Below are 9,038 nucleotides of genomic sequence, written 5' to 3' on the forward strand. Positions count from 1 at the left end.
TTAATTTTACTGGGATGTGAATGTAATTTAAATGTGATACTAGTGTGATGTGCAGGAGTGAAGTCCATCTCTGATGAGCGATCTTGGCCAGCTACCAAAATCCATGTTGCTTGAGTCATTTAATGATGGAGCATTATAGCGTGGACCCTCCTTCCACTCGACATTTGTAAGAGTGCTCTAACTGGTCTCTTTATTCCCAGCCTTAGCTCCATCCTTTATTCTGGCCATATTCATCTTTCCAAAAGACAAAACTGACTGTGATCTCGCTTCTATCCCCTTCATCTTTCACAACACATCCCATCTACTTTGTACTTCCCTAGGCCTGAAAGACCTTTCCTCCAACCTCACCCCACAGTGTGGGCCTTTGGAAGGCTACTGATTCTGCAAGGCCTGTCTTAAGCATCCCCTTTGTGCCCTTTCCTATGTTTCTAGGCAAAGTTTCAGTAAAGATCCATCTCACCTATGCCCTACTGACCCCCATCCCCAATCAGGTTGTGCATTCCTTCAGGCATGGAGAGGAAAACTCAAGAGCAAGGTTTCAAGCAAGTGACTTTACCTGGCAAATTACTATTGTTTTCTCGTTTTAAAACTTTTTCCACTCTCCCAACTCCAAATTATTCAATTTCTATTACTAATTTGCTGTGTGTCTCTATATATTTTACTCATGTCTCTGAGCTGCCATTTTTTCAACTCAAAATATTCTGTTAAATACTACTCTTACTATTTTCAAAGAAATAATATGTGTAAAATTGTTTGAGTTCCTAGAAGGAAAGATCTCATAAATAAAAAGTGAAAGAAATCACCGTTCATTTAAAAAGATTGTATATAATATTACTTGTTATCAAACACTTCATTCAGACCCCAACAAAGTGAAACTATTTCCAAAGAAAAATGTCCCTCTTATTTGTCTTTAAAACTTAAAGGCATTTATAACAAAACTTTGGCATGTAATTTTTTTTTCTTGTGCAGGAGATCGCTATTTGTCTCTTTCTCCGATTTCTCCTCAGATTTTCAAAAATGTTAAGATTTGCCTCTGCTGTTTTTCTTAGTTATTTTTACCCCCTCAAGCAAAGGGAAAGTTTCATATCAGAGGAGTGAGGAGATAAAAGTTTAAAATTTTATGACCTTGATTTTGATCTGAAGCTTATATTATTAGTAGCATTTACTGTCAAAACCTTGAGAAAAGAAGTGAAGCTATAAGGAAGGAGGAGTTAAGAGAAAAGAGATGCAGAGATAAATATTGGGTGGCTTTATCACTTTATTACCTTTATCCAAGTTTTAATATCTTCATCCAAATTTTAGAATTGAACTCTTGCTTTAAAAATCTCTTTTTGACCTGGCAATTCCACTCCTAGGTATATACCTGAAAGAATCGAAAGTAAGGACTCAAGCTGATACTTGTACACCAAATTTCAAAGCGGCATTTCACAACAGCTGAAAGGTGGAAACAACCCAAGCATCCATTGCAGATGAATGGATAAACAGAATGAAGTATATTTGTACAATGGAATATTAGAAATATTAGAATATAAGAAAGAATGAATTTCTGATGCATGCTACAGCATGGATGAACTTTGAAAACATGTTGAGTGAAATAAGCCAGACCCAAAAGGACTATATGGTATGATTCTACTCATAGGCAATATCTCATAGGCTGGGAATAAAGAGACCAGTTAGAGTGCTCTTATAAATGTCAATCTCTGTATTGCTCAAAAGCTACAGAGTTTCTGTTTGTGGTTATGAAAAAGCTTTGTTAATGATGGAGATGATTGTAACATAATATTGTGAATGTAATTAATACCATGGAAGTGTATACTTAAAAATAGTTAAAATGGGAATTTTTGTGTTATATATGTGTCATCACAATTTAAAAAAATCTCATTGATGGGCAAATGTGACAATGAATTATTGTAAGAGAAATAATGCAAGAGGAAGAGTTTCAGTCAGGAAATTTGGGCCCTGTTGACACTTCCATGGGACATCCATATGCATGGAATACTGGTGTTTAGATTCTGGGTCTGGAGGTGGGTATGGAGAAAAAGAACTAGAATATTTTTATTATATTCCTTGTGCTATGTATTTATTTAATTTATCTCATTTAATCTTTCCAACTGTTCTATGAGGTATATTCACCTACTTTTTCAGTTATGCAAAATGGAACTCAAGAGGTTTATTCACTTACCTGAGGATACACAGGTAGATGAGCTCAAGTTGGAACCTAGAGTTTTCTAACTCAAACACCAAACCACACTGATGTCCTGTTGTTCCTGGCCTCAAGGAGTTTATAAACCAGAAAAGAAATACAAATGGAACTGTAAAAAGCAAAATTGGTAGACCGTATTTATCCTACTTTAAGGAGAGTATAAATGATTATATGTGATTATGAAGGTTCAGCCTCACTGCTAGGAAAACACACATTTTGCGTTGTTTTTCCGTTGACGATAATGCAGAAACAGAGCAACACTATTTTGCTAACATTTTTTTTTCAGCAGTTGCTGTAATATGTCACACAGACTTTGAAGTTAAGCAGATCTGGATTTGGAGTCTGATTGGGCTACTTGGCTTGCTGTGCAAGGTTGGCAAGACAGGTAATCTCTCTGAGCCTCAATTTCCACTTATAAAATAAGGATCATGAGATCTACCATACAGGGCTGCTGTTAGGATTAAAGAGGTGCTTGACTCATGGTTGGTTCTCAAAACTGGTTTTGATGATTCCCAGCAGCCATCATCACTGTCATGCATTTGGATGCATTTGGATGTATTTTGAAATCTTTTGGTGGGAGGTATGCTGTGGTCCTAGAATGGGGCCTGAAGATCTCTGCACACACTGAGTAAAGGTGCTGGCTCGCCTGATATATGCCCCAAAATGCTGAGTAATTGGGTGTGGGGAGAGGAGATGCCAGGTTGGGGGAGATCCTGGAGAGAAGGAACTGGACCTCCTTCCTTCCCTTTGAATGAAATAATGAATCCCAGAAAAAGAAATGCAGAGCTTATGGATGCAGAACTTCTCAAAGCCCCAGTACCAACACATTACAGTGATTCTTATTGTTTCTCTTGCATACCAGAGGGGTATTGAGTCCAAATAAACCAGAACAGAAAATCAGAAGCTAAGTGGGCTGCACTTAAAAGTTATCAACAAGAGAAATGAAACCAAGAGTTTCGCTGAAAGTGCTTGGCAAGAATCTATGTGAAGAAAGTAGAAAAGGGGCTGGGATGGGTGGTGAACATTTGTTTTTCCCAAATTGACCATCTCCAATAAGAGAGTTTCTGAGTCAATGGTCACAACATTTTTCCTCTTAATTAAGGGGAAATCTCTTCTGAAAAACTAGCCTTGCAAACACAAAATCACAAAACGATGGCACATGTTTTCTTCTTCCATATTTCCATTCTTTAATGTAATTCATTTAAAAAAGACATTGTTTCAAGTAAGCCCAATTAATTCTGAAGAGAGTCATAATCCATCCAAACCAATCCAAATGAAGGTAAAAGGAATAATCAGACTCTCATTATGCAAAATGGTGCTCAGTTAATTTATTGCCGTGCACTGAATAATAAGCTGTTAGGCTCCACATTACTTTGTTCACATTAGATCAAATAGTTTATTGCTAGCAGAGCTTATTTCATATCACTTAAAATTTGGATATATCACAATGGAGTAGATATTAGTCCATTATAAGAGACAGACTTAAGTACTTCATTTATAGGATCTTTCCATTTGGAAAATGGCAGGGGAGAAGAAGAAATGCAAACAGGGTAATGGACAGAGGGGAATTTATGGACATTGCCTGATCGCCCAGCTCTGCTATGGGTGACTGCTGGTTGCTCACACAGGGCTGGGTGTCTCAGAGAAAAACAATGTTTCCAGTGGGAAGAAAATCTAAAGAGAGTTTATGTTCCTTTTCAGGGAAGCGTTGACATTTTAATTACTTTCTGTTTTCTTTGGAGCTACATTTGAGAATTGGAAGCAAATTAGAAAAATAAGAATTGGCTTTATTAGAAATAAGATTAATTGACATGCAGGCATGAGATGGAGAAAGTCCAGATTCAGCTCTTGACAAACTGAAGTCCCCAATGGGACCCAGAGAGCTGAAAAAAAAAAAAAAATCAGCCACTGAAAAACTAGCCAGAAGAATTCCAGCTCTGGGCTTATCTTCTCTGAGAGCAAACCATGCCTCTGTGCAATCTAATCTTTTCCTGCCCCAGATCCCCTGTGTGCTTTCATAATTTTTTTCCCTTTAACTTTAGTCTTTTGTAAACAGGGATGTGTGGGGATAAGTAGGGCAGAAGTGAAAAGCAAAAAGAGGGTGATCACAGACAGTCGGAATAAATTAGGGAAATTGGCAGATTTGGAATTATTCTGTTTTGAAGATAATTTTTAAGTTTTGGTATTTCATAAAAGAAACATAGCTGTGGAAGTGAGGGTGGAACCAGAGATGTGGCTTTTGGAGTTGCGATATATTTTTACTCTCTCTGCCTGCACCTGGAGTTGCCTGGAAGTGAATAAATATTTAGTAAAACTAGGATACCTACATAAGTTCCAGAGTCAACAAATCTAAAAATAGTAACAGTACAAGATTGAAAAAAAAAAAAAAAAGAAAAATCTACAACCAGCACCTTTGTGGTGCCTGAGAAGGTGGCATCTGAGGACATAGATCCTCTTTGTCCCTCCCCGGTTGTTCCCAGCCTTGCTGTGCCCAGGGGTGCAGTGTGGAAATTCCGTTAAGCCCAGAGCAGTCAGTTCAGCCATAAGTGGATTGAAATGAGTCCCTAAAAATTATCTAATACCTACTATGTGATTTATTATTTATTCTTTTAAATAATGGGATTTTATTTTGATAAAAAACTCGAGTTTACAATCATTTAGTAAATGCAGAGCAGACACCTCATTTTCTTATCTCACAGTGCTTAAGAAAAAATATTAGTAAATAAATATCTGTGAACAGATTAAGGGTGAGGCAGACTGGATATAAACCACCTCTGATGTTCACAGTCCCTGAATATGACTCACTATAAAAGGGTGAAAACAGCACTGGAGATATCTGAACTGATAAGATATGGGCATTGATCACATCCTAATCATTCAAATAAGCCCAATGGTACTCATTTTGTGCTCACAGTGGGCAGCCAACTATATACGTTGCCCTGAAGGACTACTTTGATAGAAACACTTGTTTAAGTTATTTTGTGCATCACAACAACAAAAATGAATTGAACAGTTCCATTTAACCACTATTTATAAAGTGCTACTATATAATATTCTGCATTTAGCCTGGAGTGTGACCAGAAGATACCCCAGCTGCCAATTTCCACCTCTTCTGAAAAAAGATCTAAATGTGTGGAAAAAGACTATCCCCCATACAAAGAATAAATTTCAAAAAACCTACTGGTAAACTAATACATTTACATAACTGGAACCTCAGGATACTAGAGTTGTACACATATTAAAAACTATTTGGCTTCCTTTGGTCTTTCAAGAAAGCTTACACTGCAACATCCTAAACATTGTTATGTGTATCTCACAATGAAGAACAGTGGCCCTGCAGTGTAGAATGAGGAGAGTACAACATCCTGTGGAGAGTAGCATGCTCTAGTTTCAAGGAACATCAGCATCACAACATTGGATTCTGTCCATCAGGATCGCCATCATTGTTGCCATAAGAGGGATAGATAGGAAGAATATCCAGCTCATTCACTTGCGGAGTTGGGTGCATGACTACTAGTTGATCCTGGGGATTGTCTGTGGTAGCTGCTGCAAGGTTGGTGATAGATTTACTCTTCACACACTGAAAGTCTACATGCCGACTCTTTCCTTCTTCCGTTTCCCAGGACATTTGAACAAAGGGTCTTTGGACATAGTTGTAAGTCACTTCTGGGCAGCCCCCCAAGCCTTTTCTTTACTTTTTCTTTGTAGGTAGGATAACCTTCTATTCCCAGTATAATCTTCTTAAGACCTATCTCCTTCAAAACTGATTTGGCCACATCTCTGTTTTCAATGTACTTGAAAAATCTATACAGTTTTGTGGTATAAATAGTTTGTGACTATTCTTCTCCCATCTGTGGTGAATACTCTTCATCCCAATCAGCCACATCATCATCTGTAAGCACCACTATGTGGCATTCTTGTTCCCCACCTTGGGCACTAGCTACCATAAAAGGGAGGATCATTTCTTCCAGATAAAATTCAAATTGTCTACGAGCACCATCATTTGAAAACTCATGCATTAAAGCACTGAGATCTCTACATTTAATAGTACTATTGTCAAAAGAGATACAAAGATAGTAGCATGCTTCTCTCAGTTCAGGAATAGATATGCCATCAGGACAATCCTGCCCAACGTTATATTTGGCTGTGCAATAAAAATGGATGGATCTACAACAAATCTAGTGTTATGCACTATTAGTGTCCTTTGTTCTCATGTTTTTATATTCTGAGCTCCTTCTTTTGCATTTTCATATACAAATACCATTTCTCCAAATGTTTTACAGGTACCATCTGAACTTGACTGAATACTGTTTCTGCTGCTCTTCCCAGCACTGCTACTGGAGCCATTTAGGGATGCTTTATGAGGACGAGGGCTGCTCGAAAGAGACAACTGTGATCTTTTTCTTGTTCAACATGGTGCTGTCATATTGGAGAAGTAACATTTCTAATACAAGGAGTAAGCTGAGATTCTATTCTATCATGAGAGGAATCTCGTGATCTGTCACTTGACCTTTGTCTATCTCTTGATCTCTCATTGTTGGGGACAATTAAGGTAGCATATATAATATTCACCTTCAGCGATACCGGTAACATGCAACATGGCCGCCAGGGCTGATGCAAGAACAGCCTAAGCTATAATTAGTCTTCTTCAAGGAAGTAACAGTAGTTCCCGCCTAAGCAGTAGCTAGTTGGCGCCTAAACAGTAGCCGCCCATTGGCCATCCACCCCAGCAACAGCTACCACCAATCCCAGACTCCCAGCAACAGCAACCGCCAATCCCCCTACATCTGCCTTCCACCCTAGCAACAGCAGCAGCCAATCCTAGATCGCCACCCATCCTTACTAGCCACTCCCTCCACCCTTAGAGTATATATACCCTGCCTCTTCAATAAAATTTTGCAGCTTGATCAGAAACCTGTCTTGCTGTCGTTCTTCGTGTCTCTTGTCCCATACCATTCTTCCCTCACAGGAGTCAGAGCCTCGGTTGATCGTCCCGCGGGCCGGGACATCTCATGACTTCCACTAGCACCATGTAGACTCATTTTGGTGTGGTTAACTCCTCCCTTAGCAACACGTGAAGGAGTACTTGAAAGTTTATCAAGTTTACGAGGGCTACGCAATTTCCGATCCCAATTCTCTGGATCACTGGAGTTATGTCATAAGGATGAGGCTGTCCTGCCATCCCACTTCAAGCTTCCTCACACTACTGCTCTGAATGCACTCATGCAGCATCTATAACCTTCCATCTCTGAGTCCTAGATTATCTTCCTAGTAAAGTAGGTCTCAGCTTCAAGGATCCCAAGCTTGAGCGCTAATGAAAATTCTGTAGTCCCCTTGAATATCCACTGAGGAGCCAGGCAAAGGCCAGGGACAGCGACACCTTTGCTTCCTCCTCAACTGAATCCTGTGTGCTTTAAATATAATATTACTATTTAAACTTTTAGAAAAAAACCCATGAGGAGATATTATTATTCCCACCATAGCTATTGTTATTTATTTTTTAAAAATGGGGCTGGCAGGTTAAGTAAATTTCCAACTTACATGAACTTTTATTATAAAACATTTCAAATATAAACAAAAGAAGATAAAAAAAAAGTATACTGAACTCCTATGTTTATTTTACTTCAACTCCCTTCAACAATTATCCACTCAGAACCAATCTTGTTTGTCCATGCCTACTCCATCCCATTATTTTGAAGCAAATCCCAGCCACCACGTCGTTTCATCTGTATTTGTTTGAACATGTAAGTCTAAGAGACAAAGATTCCTTTAAACAAACAAAAAAAAAAAAACAAAAAAAAAAAACAGAAGAAAAGCAACAACAAAAAAAATCACAGCACCTTCATCACACCTAAAAACATCAATAATTCCTAATATTCACAAATATGCAGTCAGTGTTTACAATCCTTTAGTTACCTTACAATCTATTTTTAACTGTTTGAATTTAGATGTTCTGATTTGCTAATGTTGCTATTTTGCAAAACAGCAGAAATGGATTGGCTTTTATAAAGGGGGTTTATCTAGTTACAAAGTTAGTCTTAAGGCCACAAAGTGACCAAGGTAAGGCATCAGCAATAGGGTACCCTTACTGGAGAATGGCCATCAGTGTCCAGAAAACCTCTGTTAGCTGGGAAGACATGTGGCTGGCGTCTGCTTGCTCCTAGGTTGCTTTTCAAAATGGCATTCTCCAAAATGTCAGCTTCAGCTTTCAATGGCTGTCTTCAAAATGTGTCCCTCAGCTGCAGCACTAAGTTCCTTCTGTTTGTCAGCTCTTTTATATGGCTTCAGTGATTTAATTAAGACCCACCCTGAATGCGTGGGTAACACCTCCATGAAAATTATCCAATCAAAAGTTGATTGAGTCCCATCTCTATGGAAACAATCAAAAGATTCCAACCTAATCAACACCAATAAGTCTGCCTCTACAAGATTTCATTAAAGAACATGGCTTTTTCTGGGGGACATAATATATCCAAATTGGCACAAGATCCAAACAACTTCTGTACACTGTGATTGCTTGACGTGTCTCTAAGGTCTCTTCTTAGTCCGAAAATTTCCCCTCCATCTTTCATTTTTTTACCCTGGGATTTTTGGTTGAAGAAACAGGATGGCTTTTCCTAAAGTTTGTCACATTCTGAATTTTCCTGATTTCATTCCCTGAGGTGTTGTCACATATGTTCATCATCTTGTACTTTGTATTTCCCATAATTTCAGTTAGAGCTATAGATTTTCATCAGATTCTGGTTACATGTTTTTGGCAAGATTACTCCATAAGCAGTGGTATATATTTCCATGATGGAAATTGTGTGTTTGTGTGTGTCTGTGTGTGTATTTG

General features: G+C 38.4%; 1 pseudogene; it reads right to left on the reverse strand.

Moving 5' to 3' along the window:
* Positions 1-5,609: 5,609 nt before the first annotated feature.
* Positions 5,610-7,385, reverse strand: LOC119543014 (annotated as a pseudogene).
* Positions 7,386-9,038: the final 1,653 nt, after the last annotated feature.

The sequence above is a fragment of the Choloepus didactylus genome, chromosome 8, assembly GCF_015220235.1.
Source record: "Choloepus didactylus isolate mChoDid1 chromosome 8, mChoDid1.pri, whole genome shotgun sequence".
NCBI lineage: Eukaryota > Metazoa > Chordata > Mammalia > Pilosa > Megalonychidae > Choloepus > Choloepus didactylus.